Source organism: Mesoplodon mirus, assembly GCF_964341445.2.
Source record: "Mesoplodon mirus genome assembly, chromosome: 9".
NCBI classification, from domain to species: domain Eukaryota; kingdom Metazoa; phylum Chordata; class Mammalia; order Artiodactyla; family Ziphiidae; genus Mesoplodon; species Mesoplodon mirus.
In genome coordinates this window covers 89115139-89134459 of record NC_138985.1, presented here as the reverse complement: position 1 = coordinate 89134459, position 19321 = coordinate 89115139, and the positions used below count along the sequence as shown (strand labels likewise).

Sequence of the window (19321 nt, the reverse complement as noted above, 5' to 3'; positions counted from 1 at the left end):
CATTCCAGAAAATTTTCATTTTCTGAAACTGGGAGAGCACATCATAGCTAGCTAAAAGTGAGCCAGAATGACCAACACTAAGCTATATCCCCGTCAAGTTATTAAACCTTAACAATACAGAAACACGTAGGAGAAAGGGCGGGGGGAGAACAAGGCAGGCTTCAAATTTCTCTGCGGCAGCAGATAATAACAGAATAGAGTGGAGCAACATCCAAAAGATCATCAGAGAAAGAAAGAAAAGCGCAGGGTTTATTATCCAGACAAATGTAACATATAATAATTCTAGAAGTATTGTTTCCATGAACTTTCTTGAGGATCTACTTAGAAAACTGTTAGAGAAATCATTAAAAAAATAAGTCAGTTAGACTGAAATCATCTAATTATAGAATTTAGACTAAAATAAAAATGGAGATAAAGTGGTTTGACCACACAATTTCTATTTTCACTGCTCTTTATTTCCTCTTGCATCTTTGAGTTTCCATCTGGAAAAGTTTTTCTGCTGCCTGAATAAAACCCTTTAGCATTTTATTTGGTGTCATGTTACTGATGACAAATGTTCACAGTTTTTGTTCATCCGAAAATTTATTAACTTCGCTTTCATTCTCAGTGAATTTTTTCACTCAGTAAAGGATTTCCGGTTGGCATTTTGAAGTTACTATTCCATTAGCTTTAAGAACACATTTTTTTTCCTAGCAAGAAATCTCTTGCCAGTGATTATTGCTGCTTTCAAGATAATCTTTTTTTTTTAATTCATCTTCACTTGACATTTTCTTACATCTTTTTTTTTTTTTTTTTTTTTTTTTTTTTTTGCGGTATGCAGGCCTCTCACTGTTGTGGCTTCTCCCACTGTGGAGCACAGGCTCTGGACGCACAGGCTCAGCGGCCATGGCTCACAGGCCCAGCCACTCTGCGGCATGTGGGACCTTCCCGGACTGGGGCACGAACCCGTGTCCCCTGCATTGGCAGACGGACTCTCAACCACTGTGCCACCAGGGAAGCCCACATCTTTTTTAATATTATGTTCTTTCTCTCAACAATCCTACTTAAATTAGAATGCCTCACTTGTGTACCTCACACTCTCTTATTTTCAGTCTTGACCTGTCCATGCTCATTCTGGGTATTTTCTTCTGACCCATATATTACTTCACAAATGCTGTCATCATCTACATCTAATGTACTGAGAAACCTTTACCAATTATTTCTAAATTTGGTTATTATATTTGTTGGTCCTAAAATTTCTATTTTTAATGGTGTCTAGTTCCCTATCAAATTTTTAAGTTCATATTTTATCTTCTTTAACACAGTAAACTTGTTATTTGGGGGTCTCTGATGGCTCCATTATCTGGAGCCCCACAAGTCTTTTCCATGGCTTATTTCTGCTGGGTTTATTTCACTCAATCTCTTCTCCTTATGCACCATGATAACTTGAGTATTTTTTATTATGTTACCACTGTATTTGCAAAATTGATTATATAAATAATTTTATTTGAGGCTTAAACTGATGTCAGCTTTTACCAGAGGTGATTTATCTTTAGTATCTGCTAGGGGCAGCATAAACATGGGATTATCTTTACCCACTCCTAGACACTGAAATGTTCCAGAGTTGACATCAGTCTCTATGACGGCCTTTCTATATCCATTTCATCCTTCCTCCTAGGCTGTAGCCCTCTGAGAACCCTCTTCAAGGATATTGGCATTCACCAGGGCCCAATCTCCTACACAGGCTTTGGACTCCAATTTCTCCTCCCACAGAAATCTGGAATAAATTTAGAGTGGATTCTTTTCTGACACACTGCACAAGTAATAATTATAAGCAAAAATTTTAATGTAAAAAAATAAAGAAACTATAGAAGTACTGGAGGAAACTATGGTGAATTCACATATAAACTTGGAGTGGGAAAGGATGTTCAAACCATGATTCAAAATCCAGAGTTCTCCAAAAAATTTCACAATTTGTATGGAAACACAAAAGACCCCGAATAGCCAAAGCAATCTTGGGAAAGAAAAATGGAGCTGGAGGAATCAGGCTCCCTGACTTCAGACAATACTACAAAGCTACAGTAATCAAGACAGCACGGTACTGGCACAAAAACAGAAATATAGATAAATGGAACAGGATAGAAAGCACAGACATAAACCCACGCACATATGGTCACCTTATCTTTTATAAAGGAGGCAAGAATATACAGTGGAGAAAAGACAGCCTCTTCAATAAGTGGTGCTGGGAAAACCAGACAGGTACGTGTAAAAGTATGAAATTAGAACACTCCCTAACACCATACACAAAAATAAACTCAAAATGGATTAAAGACCTAAATGTAAGGCCAGACACTATCAAACTCTTAGAGGAAAACATAGGCAGCACACTCTATGACATAAATCACAGCAAGATCCTTTTTGACCCACCTCCTAGAGAAATGGAAATAAAAACAAAAATAAACAGATGGGACCTAATGAAACTTCAAAGCTTTTGAATAGCAAAGGAAAACATAAACAAGATGAAAAGACAACCCTCAGAATGGGAGAAAATATTTGCAAAGGAAGCAACTGACAAAGGATTAATCTCCAAAATTTACAAGCAGCTCATGTAGTTCAATATCAAAAAAACAAACAACCCAATCCAAAAATGGGCAGAAGACCTAAATAGACATTTCCCCAAAGAATATATACAGATTGCCAACAAACACATGAAAGGATGCTCAACATCACTAATCATTAGAGAAATGCAAATCAAAACTACAATGTGATATCATCTCACACAGGTCAGAATGGCCATCATCAAAAAATCTACAAACAATAAATGCTGGAGAGGGTGTGGAGAAAAGGGAACCCTCTTGCACTGTTGGTGGGAATGTAAATTGATACAGCCACTATGGAGAACAGTATGGAGGTTCCTTAAAAAACTAAAAACAGAACTACCATACGAACCAGCAACCCACTGCTGGGCATATACCCTGAGAAAACCATAATTCAAAAAGAGTCATGTACCAAAATGTTCATTGCAGCTCTATTTACAATAGCCAGGACACGGAAGCAACCTAAGTGTTCATCAACAGATGAATGGATAAAGAAGATGTGGCACATATATACAATGGAATATTACTCAGCCATAAAAAGAAACGAAATTGAGTTATTTGTAGTGAGGTGGGTGGACCTGGAGTCTGTCATACAGAGTGAAGTAAGTCAGAAAGAGAAAAACAAATACCGTATGCTAACACATATATATGGAATCTAAAAAAAGAAAAAAAATGGTCATGAGGAACCTTGGGGCAAGACGGGAATAAAGACGCAGACCTACTAGAGAATGGACCTGAGGATACGGGGAGGGGAAAGGGTAAGCTGAGACAAAGTGAGATAGTGGCATGGACATATATACACAACCAAATGTAAAATAGATGGCTAGTGGGAAGCAGCCGCATAGCACAGGGAGATCAGCTCAGTGCTTTGTGACCATCTAGAGGAGTGGAAGGGAGGGAGACGCAAGAGGGAAGAGATATGGGGACATACGTATATGTATAACTGATTCACTTTGTTATAAAGCAGAAACTAACACACCATTGTAAAGCAATTATACTCCAATAAAGATACTAAGAAAAAAAAATTCCAGAGTTCTCGAAGATTGATAACTTTCACTACCAAAAAAAAAAAAAGTGCATGTCAAGATATGTCATAAGTGAACTCAAAAGGCAATCCAGGGGCTTCCCTGGTGGCGCAGTGGTTGAGAGTCCGCCTGCTCATGCAGGGGACACGGGTTCGTGCCCCAGTCCGGGAAGATCCCACATGCCGCGGAGCGGCTGGGCCCGTAAGCCATGGCCGCTGAGCCTGCGTGTCCAGAGCCTGTGCTCCGCAATGGGAGAGGCCACAACAGTGAGAGGCCCGCGTACCGCAAAAAAAAAAAAAAAAAAAAAAAAAAAGGCAAACCAGGAAAAATATTTGTGATTCTAATACAAACGAAGAATAACTCTTGCTAGAATATATAAATTGCTAAAACTAAATTACAAAAATAAAGATGGGTAAAGGTTATGAAAGGAAAAGGAAATACAAGTAGCTGTTAAACTCATAAACAGATGCTCAAACTTATCTATAATGAAAAAAAATAAACTTACTTTGAAATGCCATGTGATCTTATCATATTTGCAAAAACTGAAAATTTGAGAAAACAGACTATGAGGAAACAGGTTTCCTTATATATTGCTGATTGTAATACGTATTGGTGCAATTCTTATGAACAAAAATTTGGCAATAACTATCAAAATTACAGAACTTTGACACCACAATCTAACATATGACATATTTTTCAGATATGCTTCCAGAAGTAAAAAAATGATATAGATGTATGTACTTATTCATTGCAGCATATTGTCTTATAGCAAAAGCTTACCTTTGTAATATCAAAATATGCATCAACATGAGACATATCAAATAAATGATGATATGAGGACTTAAATAATTGTTTTTATTTTCATAGATATACCACAAGCCTAATATCTGTAATGTATATTATTATTATATATAAAATTTAAATGATTAATAATACACACTAAAATCAAAAGCACAGTAGCATAAATTAACACAAACCCTATAAAGTAAGAAATGAAATAAAGTAAACAAAGATTTGTGTTCCAAAATGCAACTGGATAAGCATTCCAATTGACTTTGTAGATTTCTGTAAGGACAGGAATAACAAGGGCTTTGTCAAGAAAAGAGAATGAGAAAGTTATTCTACTGGAATACGTCATCCAACAATGTGTTTTAGAATATATGAGTGGTATATTTTATAAGCCTTTCAATAACAGAAAATAACTCTTGGTTGCCTTCAGAACTGAATGACAAATTGGCTGGAAATAAAATTCTTAGATCAAAATCTTTTTCCTTCAAACTTCCACTGAAAGGGCCTTTGTCACACCTTACTATAGACTAGGTTATACACACGCACAAATACATCTTGCACTTTACCTTTTGTTTTAATATCATATATGTAATTATTTCACTAGTAAATTTTCCCCACCATCCTATAAACTCCATGATAATAGCAACCGTGATTATTTTATTTGCCTCTTATTCACCTAGGTTTGTGTCTAATATAGAATAAGTGTAAAATAAATATATTTTAAATGAATAAATGAGCAAATGAGTAATGCAAAGAAATACAGAAAGCCCCTATCTGTACTGCTTCATTTTCTTCCAGCTCAAATTTACCGTTTGAGCAAAGGCATCTAAGGAAAGGCAAACTGTGCTCTGTAGTAAATAAGCTGTGTATTCTAAGTTCATGTTTAAAGGATTTTTTAATCCTCTTTTGAATTTGGTAAAAATATGTCTATGCATGAGACTTTATTTATAGTCTGTACCATAGAACTTTTTTCAGTTGAAATCAGTTGGACTCAAAATTTAAATACCCCTATTAAAATGTAATTATGTCAGTCAGTGATGCAAGATCTTGGGCAAAAATGTGAACACAATAGCTAACACAGAGTATTTCCCTTGTACCAGATACTCTTCCAGGGGATTCATGCATAATAACCAATTTATCCCAAATTTACTCTATGAAGGTGGGTTAATTATATAGATGAAGCATCTGAGATAACAAAGGTGAAGTTGTCCGAAGGAAAGAACCATTTGGGAGTGAAGAGATTCTTCTTGATGCTTAAGATAAACATCATCTACGTGTATGTAGAATATGTATGCATATGCATAGAACAGACATGTAGAAAAAAGTTAGCAGAGGTTACTTCCAGGGGGCACTGGAGGAATAAGGATCTACAGTGAGAGGGGGATTGATGTTTTACCATAAACGCCTTTGTACTGTCTGAAAGGTTTACTATGTGCATATGTTACACTTTCAGTTTAAAAATAAAAAGAGGGGGCTTCCCTGGTGGCGCGGTGGTTGGGAGTCCGCCTGCCGATGCAGGGGACACGGGTTCGTGCCCCGGTCTGGGAAGATCCCACATGCCGCGGAGCAGCTGGGCCCATGAGCCATGGCCGCTGAGCCTGCACGTCTGGAGCCTGTGCTCCGGAACGGGAGAGGCCACAACAGTGAGAGGCCCGTGTACCGCAAAAAAATAAAAAATAAAAAAATTAAAGGAGGGAAAATACTAGCTATCCTGAATTTGAGTTATTTATGCTCCACTTGGCAAGGGATGTCAAATGAAGGGAGGAAAGCTAAGGCCCAAACTGTCAATATCACAGTCTTGCTCATGGTCTGTCCTGTTTAACAGAGTATTTAGGGTACTTTATAAACATAAAAAATATGTAGTTTATATATGTTATAAATATACCTTTGGGAAAAAATATATTACAAATATAGCTTGTTCCCCTTTATTTGAATTGTTTTATGTATTAATCCATTTCAAAAGGCCATTGTTAAATATATGTAATATATCAGTATATCTATGCATTAGTCACTTTATTTATTAATAGAATAATTTCACTAGCTACATGTACTGAGATGCAGAAGCATTTCTTTGAAAACAGCACTGGCTTTTTTTTTTTTTTAAGGTAGAGTTTATTAATTAATTTATTTATTTTTGCTGTGTTGGGTCTTTGTTTCTGTGTGAGGGCTTTCTCTAGTTGCGGCGAGCAGGGGCCACTCTTCATCGCGGTGCATGGGCCACTCACTATCGTGGCCTCTCTTGTTGAAGAGCACAGGCTCCAGATGCGCAGGCTCAGCAGTTGTGGCTCACGGGCCCAGTTGCTCCGCAGCATGTGGGATCCTCCCAGACCAGGGCTCGAACCCATGTCCCCTGCATTAGCAGGCAGATTCTCAACCACTGAGCCACCAGGGAAGCCCAGCACTGGCTTTTTGATCCCCATAATTCCAGTCTTGTAATCATTCAACATCAAATCAGTAGCAAATCTCATCATTTTCAAAGCTATGCTGAGGTGGTATGATGAGATATCAGTCTAAGATATTGTTACAGTTGTCAGGAAAAACACTTGTAAGGAGAACTAGTCTATTTGTTTCAAAATGAGCTTTTGTAAAAAAGGCTGTAATCTGAAAGATGAGAAACGAATGACAGAAGACAAGACTGATAGTAGGATGAGCCACAACTGTTATTTTGCCTTCAGCTCAATCAGACTCACCAAAGAAATAATAATTCAGACACAGGATAGGATGGGGTAGGATTGGCAGTGCTTTCTTCACTTTTGAGATAAATACAAGCAAGCAAAGACCTTGAACCTTAAGGAAAGCACTTAATCTCTATTTAGAAATACATTTTAAGTAAATATCTATTTGATGTAAAAAGGATCACATCACTTGGAGAGAAATGTCAGCAGTAATGGCTGACACGTAATAACACATTCCAACCAACCTTGCACTCTACATTCATTATCCCACTTAATATCCCATTTTCTATAGGTTCAAAATGATGAAACAAGTGCCACAAGGGTAAGTGACTTATTCAAAATAAAACATCCTAGAAACAGAAGAGGAGAAACTCAAATCCAGGACTGTCAATTCTAAGTCCAAAGTTGAGCACACACAGCACTTATTCACCAAATATTTATTTCACTCCTTTCTGCCAGGTGCTCTACTAAGACCTTGGGATTCAATTCTCTGAAGGAGTTTACTTGTTAGTGGGAGAGATTAATGGTATCAAGTTAACTAACATTTTTTTAAAGTTACATTTTGTAATAAACTGTATGATGGAAATGAAGAGTGAGCTGTGGTTAAGACTGAGGTGAGGTCTTTCAGTGGAGGGTCAGGGAAGGGTCTCAGAGTTTGTGGCATTGAGCGGAGCACCGAAGATCAGAAGAAGCTGCTTGTGTAGGGCAGGAGAAAGGACATTAGAAACAGAAGAAAAACCAAAGTCCAAGGTTCTAAGAAAAAACTTCACCTGTCTGTGGAACAGAAAGCAGGCCAGTGTTCTGGACTGTGCAACCAGAGAGAGAAGTCTACAGAGAAGGGAACGCGGCCAGATTATTTAAGACTTTGTAGATCATGAAAGGAGTTTGAATTTTATTCTTAATAAAACAGGAATTCACTTAAGGAGTTTAAACCAGAAAATAACTCTTATCTAATTTTAGTTTACATTTTTAAATGTAAAATTTGCTTGGCAAATGACTAGACAGTGGTACTATTTACTTAAAGTGATTGTATAACTTATACTTGAACAAGGATAGTTTTGAGAATGAAAGGAGGCCTGACTAATAATTACACCAGGACAACAGATCTAAACTAGTACTGTTCCAGGTGTATCAGTTGGCTTTTGCTACATAGCATTCTACCCATTGGATTTAAGCAACGTTTATTTAGCTCATGATTCTACAGTCAGTTAGGAGCATTCTGTGGTCTGGGTCTGCTTAGCTTAATCCCTCTGGACTCAGGGAGAATGAAGAAGGGCAGTTGGTGGCCAAATGATCTAACACGGCCTCTGGATCACTCTAGACTCACATATCTGGCTGTTTTCCATCAGGGGTATGGGTGCAAATGTGCCACTGGTCTCTACTTATCCACCAGGCTGGCACACCCACATGGTGGCAACAGGGTTCTACAAGCCACAAAGTTGAAGCTACAAGGCCACTTGAGGTCTAGGCTCATAACTCATATGACTTGTAACCTCATCATTTGTACTACATTCAGTGTATCAAAGGTCACAAGGCAAGCCCCAGATTTAAGGGATGGGGAACCAGACTCCACGTTTTGGTGAGAGTTACTGTAAAGTGTTGTAGCCATTTTGAACATTTGTCAGCTCTTAAGTTGATAGTTTCAGAGGTTGTGTAAGCTGGATATTCTGTGTTAGAATAATCCTTTAAACCCTCCATAAACCGTCCATATACTCAGAATGAAGTAGGCATCTTTAAAGCAGATGCTTAAATCAGATATATTCACTGAGAATACTGGTCAAACATAGAAGATATTTGCCCATTCATGGTTCTATGCCTCCCGGGTCACTCAAGCTGCCTCTGAGGCAAAATACTCTCACAGCCCAAGGATTCTTACCCTTGAGGGGACATGTTGATGGCACTTGAAAAATTAATGACCACAACTGGACAATTAACTGTCTATAGCTTTGCCAAATTAAGGAAATTCAAAGGACTCATGGTAGGGCTTCCCTGGTGGCGCAGTGGTTGAGAGTCCACCTGCCGATGCAGGGGACATGGGTTCGTGCCCCGGTCCGGGAAGATCCCACATGCCGTGGAGCGGCTGGGCCTGTGAGCCATGGCCGCTGAGCCTGCGTGTCCAGAGCCTGTGCTCCGCAACGGGAGAGGCCACAACAGTGAGAGGCCCGCGTACCGCAAAAAAAAAAAAAAAGAAAAAAGAAAGAAAAAAGGACTCACAGTAAAACTCAGAGCAATAGGAAGGATGTGCAGGTCTCATAACCTCACGTGTTCTTAGCTTTAGTCCTCTTCTGGTATACTCATTCCCTCCTGCCTAGGTGCAAGATCTCCACTGGTCCACACTGCAACCAGACCCCCACCTTCTCCTACATCAAGTGAACTCCCAGTGGACCAAGATTTTATATAAGTCTTTATTTTAAAAAGCTTCCCAGAGTATCTTGATAAGCTGCCAGGTTTGGGAACCACTGATGTTATCAACAAGTTTATAGTTAAACCTAGATTCTCACTTAATCTTGCTCCAAATGATATCTGTGTTTTCCTGGAACTAAAGAAATCATAACTTAGAAAACTTAGAAAATCATTATTTTCTAAGAAAAGACAAAATATTATTTCGATTTCTTTGAAATAATTTACTAGAAAATTTTGCATCACTAAATAAAGAAATCCTTCTTAAGGGCACTATATCTCAAATTTCAGACACCTTGTTCCTGTAAATTAGAAGTTTCTTAGGGATATGGTTGGCAGATGCTACTTTTATGAGTTAATTTTCAAGACTGGTACATTATTCTCCTGAAAAAATTTCTGAAATGCATAAAAATGAACAACAGCAACCACAGACCACATAGAAAATTCTGCTCAATCACACCTAAACTAATGGAGAGCAGAATCAGTGCAAAGAGCAAGGTTTGCTATTTCTTCCCCTTATGTACACCAAACATTGTTAATCGCTATAATCATTAAGTCCTACACTACAGCCTCCACAATGCCTTTCACTAAGCACTGTACTTGCATTAGTCTATTTAATCTTCACAAAATCATGAGGTAGGAGTATTATCACTCTTTTAAAGATAAAGAATCCAGAACGTAAGAATGTTAAGTAACTTGTCCAAGTCACACAGCTGGTGATAGAGCTGGAATGGGACCAAGGTCATCATATTCCAAAACCCAAAAATTCAGCCATTACTACAACCTGCCATAAAGTAAGACAAAGGGGTAGAGCAAAGGCAGAGACGGTGATAAGAAAGCTGAAAACATGGTGATGATTTCTCAACATATGCTGAGTAATAACTACAAATTTGACTCCAAACTTGAGATTCTTCCAATCCACAATTTAGGTAAATATATAACTACTCCCAGGGGAAAATGAACAGAGCATTATGTTCTATTACTATGTTCATCTTCTAGTCCTTTGCTCTTAAGAGAACACTACTAAACTAAAATGTGGGGGGTTTTTTCTTTTTTAGGGGGAGTATTGTTTGCTTTTGTTTCTATATCATATTCATAATTGTCAGTGAGATGAAAGTTTATTTTGTGCTTAATCAATAAAAAATAATAGCATTCAAGGGCTGCCTACCAAGAGAACAAAAGTCACTGGTGGAAATTAAGTGGTAAGTCCAACTGAATGGGTCCCATACAAAGGGGCAAATAGGAAGCAGTGCAAGTCCTCTCCCATATACCATTATGTGCATCTTCGTACAAGAAAAAGGACATTTCACCAATTTGCCAAGTAGGTCAGTAATTTTCACAACTACTAAAGTAAAAGTTAGCCATATATGGATTATTCCTAGGAATAATTTTGCTTGAAAGCGATTTATGTCTCAACTAATAGCAAATAGTCAGTGCAGATCATTTGAACATAGTTTGCACTGTAAATTTTTGCTGAAAAGGCTTTCCAAATGATTAGTGAAGACTTTTAAATATAGCATACATTCATATATATCTTTACTTCTTTTTTCTTGTTATTATTTATCTTCTAAGTGAGAATTTGTCTTTCTAAATTTGCACAGCAAATACTTTGTTTTATTAGATATATTCCAAAGAGACATTGTTTCCAGTAAATGGAATATTTAATATATTTATCTATCATGTATCTTTGTTTTCTCCTGAATGTTATACACAGTTTCTCTGCTATTATTATTGTGTAAGATTTTGATTGAATTACGTTATTAAGAACTGCCTAAATTCATTTTAGGTACAGTTTAACAAATCAAATTTAAATGTTTTATAGATAACATAAAATTCCCCTATGACTCAGTGCTGCATGTTGGGTTCAATTATTGAACTGTATCTAGATGTGAGTCAAGAGAATAGAACCATGTATTTTCCGCGAGTATGCTCTCAATTTTATAACCCCTCCAATCTCCTTCTATTTTCAAGATCAAAGGGGAGGTGTGAAGGGAGGTGCAGGAGCATTTGACCCAAATATTAGGTGTGTAGAGAGACACCTGTGCCTATGTCTTAGCAAAGTAAGGAAGGTTGACAGTTTATCATAAACAAAGAACTCCTGAAATTCATCAATGCTGTGAAATCTGAGAGTGAGATGGCAGTGCCAGAGGTGATAGGAAAACTACATGGGTCTTAACAAAACTTCTAAGAGGACATTATCTTTCTTTCCAAATGCTCAGTTTAAATTAGTTCCTCATAATTGGTATAGAAAATAAAGAGAAATATATCTTTACCCTTCAAACAGCTTGATAAAATCTTACATCTGTAGCTAACCAGAGTGTTCAGGTATGTCAGGAACCCCACTTAAAAGAAGTAAATCAGAAGCGTATCTACACAGCCCATCTAAACAAAATCCTAAAAATTTGCTTTGTGGAGCTGAATGGCTAAGATGAGCTGTTATATTAATCAAATTACATAAGAAATGGCCAAATGTGTATTTTGTGCTGTGTGGAGACAGACACTAGCAATCAAAGCTAGGGAGTTTTAATGAGGAGACTTAATTAAGACACACGTCTTCAGAAACACGAGTCTGAGAAAAATTACTGCCAAACTCAGTGCTAATTAGCAAAGACTGGGAATTCAGAAACTCTGGCTGTTAGAAAAAAGTATGCTAAAGAGTAACTATAGAGTACTGCCCACAGAGTATATTGTTGGGGTTCTGATCCTATGACAGAAACTTGTAGATCTGGACAGCAACAAGTCTTTGAATGGTTCCCAGCCAGACTTCGCAACTAAGAGCAGAGTTCTTCCAAAAACATCCTGACACCTGGGAACCTCAAAACCAGAGACCAAGGACTCATTACATTCTTTGGCTATCCTTTCAATTTTTGAATAGCTCAATTTAATTGGAAGTATTGCCTTCAACTGAGCCAAATCTGTCTCTTTGAGGTTTTCATTTATTGTTTAATTCTGGCTCTCTGAAATTATCCAGATGAAGTCTAACCCCACTTCTCCATACCTCTATCTGTTATGTTTTCTCTTTTCTAGCACGACAGGATTCCCTGTTGCTTCTACCGTCCCTCATATAACCCTGCTTCAGACCTTACCACCATCTGGGTCAGTCTCTTCTGAAAAAGATCCAGTTGCTGTTTTTCTTAAAACTGTCGTGCCTCAAAATGTAATCTATTCAGTGTGTCTCCAGTCCTCTGGACTCTAGAATTTTGTAATTGCTACCTAAGTTTGCATTAACATTTGGCAGTTACAACACACTGTTGGCTGATTTTGAACTTGTAATCAACTAAAACACCTGTCTTTTACTTATGACCAGCTATTGAGCCAGGTTCCTCTATATTTTGTACTCCACCAGTTGATTTTTAAGTCCAAATTTGTTTCATTCTTATTGAACAAATGATCAATGTCCACTTGTAGAAAAATTAGAAAACGCAGCAAGATAACCAAGATAAGCAAGAATATAAATTAAGTATAAATCATCCCTTTATTCCAAACATTTGAAGACAACTGCTATCTACATTTTGGTAAATACTTTCCCAACTGCCTTTTCTATGCATACATATGCTGACTGTTGGATATTTATGTGAATTTTTGTATACACACACAAAATATAATTACATATACTCTTATGATCTACCCTTTTTCTAAGGTGCACTCTGTAAATATCTTTAAAATTTTAAGATACATATTTATTCATCTATATTTTCCTTTGAAATAGCTTCACAATACTCCAGTTTTGGATGTAACATTGCTCCAGGTACTATAGCTATGTAACAAACCACTTCAAACTGTAGTGACTTAAAACAACATTTATTTTGCTCACAAATCTGCAATTTGGAAGCGCTCAACAACTTGTCTGCTCTAGTTAGAATCAGCTGTAGTGGCTGAAAGGCTGGAGGCTGGAATTATCTGAAATCTCATTCACTTATATGACTAGTAGACGCTGGCTGTCGGTGTCTTAACAAAACTTTTAAGAGGACATTATCTTTTTTTCCAAATGCAATCTTAACTGGGGCTTTCTGCTAGAACACCTAAAGATGACCTTGCCGTGTGGTCTGGGCTTCCTTACAAGCTGGGTTTCAAGGAAGAAAAATCCCAAAGGAGAGAGAATCAGGTGGAAAGTCATATTGCCTTTAAAAGTCATCCAACTTCACTTTCATCATATGTTATTCAGTGAGGGAGCCACAAAGTCCTGCCTAGGTTCAGGGGAGGGGAAACTGTAAATGGGGGAATGACAAAGTTAAGGAAGAGCATGTGGGACTGGAAATATTGTTATGGCTATCACTATTGCCACAGCCAGAATTCATTTCACCTACTTAATACTGTTTAAAATGTCCACCATTATAAAAAATGCTTCAACACAATTCTCAAATAGACATTTGTATTTACACAATTATTTCCGTAGGATATTCTGAGAACAGTGATTACAAAGTTTAAGCACATTTTTAAGGCTTTTGATAGATATTGGCAAATTGCCATTCAGGAACATGAATGGCAATTTAGACCCCCATCATCAGTGTACGAATGGAAAAGCCCATTTCTTAACTCTAGCTTAAACACTGCATATTATCAGACTTCTTAGTATTAGCCAGTGCTATAGTATTGTTATATAAATTTGAGTTTCTTTGATTACTAGTACATTTGAACATTTTATACGTCTACTGATTACTTCTTCTTAGAAATTGCTTTTTTCTTGGCCTTTGATCACTTTCCTTTTGATCTCTCTTTGAAGTATTTTTTAGAGAATTTTATGTATTAACATTAAACCTTGTCAAATATATTGCAATGCTTTTCCCAATTTCTTATTTGCCTATTATACTCTATGTAAAGTTCTGATGTTTTCCTGTTTTCAAAAGAATATTCATTTCTTAATAATGGTTTATTTGAGGTCTTCTTCAAGACCCACACTTACACAAAAATTCACCTATACTTTCTTCTAATACCTTTTTTAAGATTTAATTTTTATATAAAATCCTTAATAAATCTGAAATTTGGGTGTATGGGAAGAAGTAGAAAACTACATTTTTTTTCAAAATATCTTTTCTTGAAAACTATTTAAAAATTAATCATTTCTCCTATTCTTTATTTATTATTTACCATACACCAAATACATAAATATACTAGTTCCTAGTTTATTTTCTTTATGATTCCATTTATCTGTCTATTCCAACTTGTCTATCAAGCTATTCTACCTATTTATCAATGTATTCTTATGACACTACTCTAGATACTGCTGCTTTATGGGCAATGATATGTAAACTTTTTTGTTTTTTAAAGCCACTTGAGAATCTGATGGATTGTTTGGATTCTATACCTAGAAAAATGCACGTATGGGCATACAGAAAACTGCTTTCATTCAGTTTCCTACAATTATCCATCTCTGAGACCCATATAAGGGGACTTCATCTTTGCATATATCTCATGAATTTACAACTCTGAGTATTTTATTCTTTAGACTGTTATTGTGAATGAGTTCTTTTTTCCATTTCATTTTGTTATATTTGTTTGTTGATAGCATATAGGAAAGCTGTTGATTTTGTTAAACAATTCTTCTTGTCCAGTCACCTTTTTGAATTCTTTCAAATCTAATTGTTTTCATTTTAAATCCTTTGTGTGTTCTATATAGACAATCAAACCATCTGCACTGAATATAATTGGGTCTTCTCTTTCCCGGCATTTAAATATGTTAGAATATTTAAAACATATATCTTAGCTAGAATATCTAAAACAAGGCTTAATAATAATGGAGATAAAATACTTCTATTTTTATTCATTTTTTAATGCATGAGTTAATGAGAATGCAACTAGAGTTTCACCTGGTTACATGTGCAAGATAAAAATTCTTCATTGTGGGGGCCTCCCTGGTGGCGCAGTGGTTGGGAGTCCGCCTGCCGATGCAGGGGATACGGGTTCGTGCCCCGGTCTGGGAGGATCCCATATGCCGCGGAGCGGCTGGGCCTGTGAGCCATGGCCGCTGGGCCTGCGCGTCCGGAGCCTGTGCTCCGCGACGGGAGAGGCCACAGCAGTGAGAGGCCCGCATACCGCAAAAAGAAAAAAAAAAAAAAAAAAAAAAAAAAAAAAAAAAAATTCTTCATTGTGTTCAATTTCCTTCTGTTTTTCGTAAGTTTTTCTTCTATTCCCAGTTTATTAAATATAAATGCCTTTTAAAGTTTTTATTTAGATATAATTCACTTACCAAAAAATTCATCCTTTTAAAGTGTACAATTTAGTGGGTTTTAGCATAGACACAAAATTATGCAACCATTACCATTATCTAATTCCAAAACATTTTGTCACTCCAAAAGGAAATCATTCCTTAGTAGTCACTCCCCATTTCCCACTTAGCCCAGGCCCTGGTAACCACTAACCTATCTCCCGTCTCTATGAATTTGCCTATTCTGGATATCTCATATACATACTTTCTTAGTGAATTCAACCCATTATTTCAAGTCTAATGATATTTCTGAATTCTGATTCTACTCCATATCATATTAGCTATTAATTCTGTACTGCTACATGAATGTTGATCAATTTTATAAGTATGCCTCTGCATCTTAAGTCATTAAAAAATGTCACAGAAATGTGCCAATTATTTGTGCAACTTCTATGTAGGAATCTCCTGTTACATTGGTATAACAAGCTAAAAATTTACTCATCTTTAGAATCATCTTGTCTGCACACCTGTATTTTGCCTAAAAAACTGTTAAGTGATTAGCTAAAAATATAACATATTGTTTCTGCTGTACCAGCCAAACCCTGCCAAATGCTGAAATTAGAGTTCTGGGAGCAAAGTTTACTCTAAGTCACTACGTATTACTCCTAATCAATGCACCTTGTTCTGTATGTGAATAAACTATCTCTTTCATAAAAAAAGCCAAACTCTTTTCTAGTATTAACTACAAACCTAATGACCCACAGTTTTTAAAACAAAACTTTAAAAAAAATCAAATTGTTACAGATTTTTCGTACTCTAAATTCTGTAAGTTTTCCCTTTTCCATAATACCTAAAAATCATAGACAATGGGCGAATTGCTAAATATCCACTTTAGTGTCTGCTTTGTAAACACCACAGCCTAGATGGATAAATGGTGAAAGGGAAAACAGTATAATCCACAACAATCTGCCAAGTTGCTAGTGGTTCTTGACCCACAGTTTATGAAACCTTCCATATTGAATTTTATTATATTCAGTATATCATTCCTCCCTCAAACATTTGATCACTATAAATTATTATGAAAGTCATGGACTCTGACATGCATGGCATGAGCATAGGGAAGGGCCAAGGAATGGTCCCATGTAGCACTTCGGATCTTCAGGCCCCCTACCCTCAGACGGGGCCCAATGTCTGCTTCTGGGGCAGGGCTGGACCTGCCACCAGTCCCGGAGCGGGTATGGAGGCTCCTCTGTCCACTCAAGCTCCTCTCACAGCCCAGCGCTTCAGGCACCCAGTGCTGTCAGCTGCAACCTGGCATTTGGACAGAACTGGCTTCCCACCAGAGTGGGGCCTCAGACTCAGAAGCTATCCATCTTCTGGAATCGGTCTCTTTCTAATTCCTTCTTGTAAAAGAGCTTGACCTCCCAGCTCACCAGGCCTTTGGTCTTGTGTGGATGTGTGTATACATACATGTGTACCGTAGAACCAAAACAAAAATGGAATCACTTTTGTTGGGAACAAAATGGAGTTGGCTAATACAGGCACATTAACGAAAAAAATGAAGCTTAACCTTACCTAATACTGGCTACAGGAATTTACAGCTCTTCTCAGAAATTAGCAGAGGACGCCAGCCAATCCGCAGATGCCAAATCTGTTCACACCATCTTTGGCATTCCTTGTTCCTGACTCAGCTACTCTGAGCCAAATTAGGAAGAAGGCCACCAGGCCTCAGCTGAAAAAGACAAATTCCGCATTTACCCCTTTAGTCCTTACGGTGTTCTGTATTTTGGTTATGTATTAAAATATAATCATGTAGTGTTTAAAAACAAACAAAACACCTTGAGTCAATAACTAACAGGGAACTTATTGCTCCCGCAGCCTTGGGTTTCCCGGTTTTGCAGGTCGTAAGCCTTGCAAACAAACTGATCTTTCTGCTTTGTTTTACTCTGTGTGAAGAATTCGGTTTTTGACAATACATACCTGTGTGCACATAGGGGCCAGAACAGAGGTCCAAACTCACTGACGCAGCCCAGGAGCCAAAAAAGAAATGACAGAAAAGCTTCCTCCAAAAACGGGGGAATTGGAAGGGCGTCGGTGAGAAGACTTTTCCGCGCGCTGTATTATCGCGGTGAATAGAACCCTGAACTTTCGCGAGAAGTAGGAAGTATCGCGCCTGCGCACTGCAGTAGCTCCGGCTGGCTTTGGCAGGTTCGCTGGCGGGTGTGTGACAGAGGCAGACAGTGTGGAGGCCACTGTACCCCCGGGGACTCGCCACTAGGAGCAGCACCTTAGCCAGCACCTCGGAGATCGAAGCCGAGATGGCTCGGACTAAAAGAACAAGACCACAGCACACCACTTAGGGCTGCTTAAGTCTCGCTCTGGTAAGCTTCGTGGAGAACTCATTACTCGAACAGGTGGTGGTGCTGGTGAGCCGGAAGGTTTTGTTGTAGCCAAGACAGATGGTGCTCGAATTGGGTTTGTGGGCTTTCTTTCTAACTATGAGGAAGTCAGCCCAGCTCAGTAACTTGGCAGGGGTATATTCTGAGGTGGCAGCCTGAATTCACTACTCTAACCACTGTGCCCCGTGTCATCAGATACAAAGGGGCCAAGATCCAGCTCCTGGATCTCCCAGGTATCATTGAGGGTGCCAAGGATGGGAGAGTCAGAGGCCGTCAAGTCGTTGCAGTGGCCCGAACATGTAACTTGATCCTGGTTGTTCTGGATGTCCTGAACTGTTGAGTCATAAGAAGATAATTGAAAACGAGCTGGAAGGCTTTGGCATTCACTTGAGCAACAAGCCCTCTAATATTGGTTTTAAGAAGAAGATAAGAGGCGCATTCATCTGAAAGCCTCTTGCCCTCAGAGTGAGCTGGATGCTGAAACTGTGAAGAGCTTACTGGCTGAGAACGAATGCCGATGTGACCGTCACGATACCACAGCTAGTGACTTCATTGAAGTGGTGGAAGGAAACAGAGTTTATATCCCCTGATATCTATGTGTTAGTTAAATAAGATCGATCAGATCTACACTGAGAAATTGCGTATCGTCTATAAGATGCCTCATTGTACCCATCTCTGCCCATCACTGCTGGAATTTTGATGACTTGTTGGAAAATATCTGGGAGTATCCGAAACTAGTGAGGACTTAGACCAGACACAAAGGCCAGTACCCAGATTACACATCCCCAGTGTTGTTCTGCCTTACCCCAGAACCACGGTGGAGGATTTCTGCTGAAAATTCACAAAAATCTTATCAAAGAATTTAAATACGTTCCAGCCTGTGGTTTCTCTGTGAAACACAAAAAAATGGTTAAAGCCATATGTTGGGGGATGAGGATGTCATTCAGACATGGAAACCTTCCCCTTTCTCCATCTGCGAGGCCAACGACTGCAGCTTTCCAAATGACCAAGCATCCTACCCCAAACCCCTTCTGGCTTTGGATCAAGATTCAGGAGGGAGATGGAGGCACCCAAACTGGCACTTCACGTATCTTCATGTAACCTTGTACTTTGAACTGCATAAAGGACCAGGTAGGAAAAAAAAAAATGACCACATTCATTAGGATTTGTTTATTTATTTATTTATTATTTATCTATTTGGGAATTCATAATTAAGGTGGTCATAGGATCATAAACATTTTTGAAATCTTGTTCAGGGCATGAGAATGCAAATCTGCAAATATGTTAACAAGGACACCTTTACCCGAGGTGA

At 38.1% G+C, this 19321-nt stretch overlaps 1 pseudogene across 1 annotated transcript; it reads left to right on the top strand.

Annotated features, from left to right (window-relative positions):
- Positions 1-16697: 16697 nt before the first annotated feature.
- On the top strand, positions 16698-19110 carry LOC309810282 (developmentally-regulated GTP-binding protein 1-like; annotated as a pseudogene). Its single transcript has 3 exons — positions 16698-16954; positions 17605-17727; positions 17889-19110. The product of its transcript is annotated as a developmentally-regulated GTP-binding protein 1-like (transcript).
- The last annotated feature ends 211 nt before the right edge of the window (positions 19111-19321 follow it).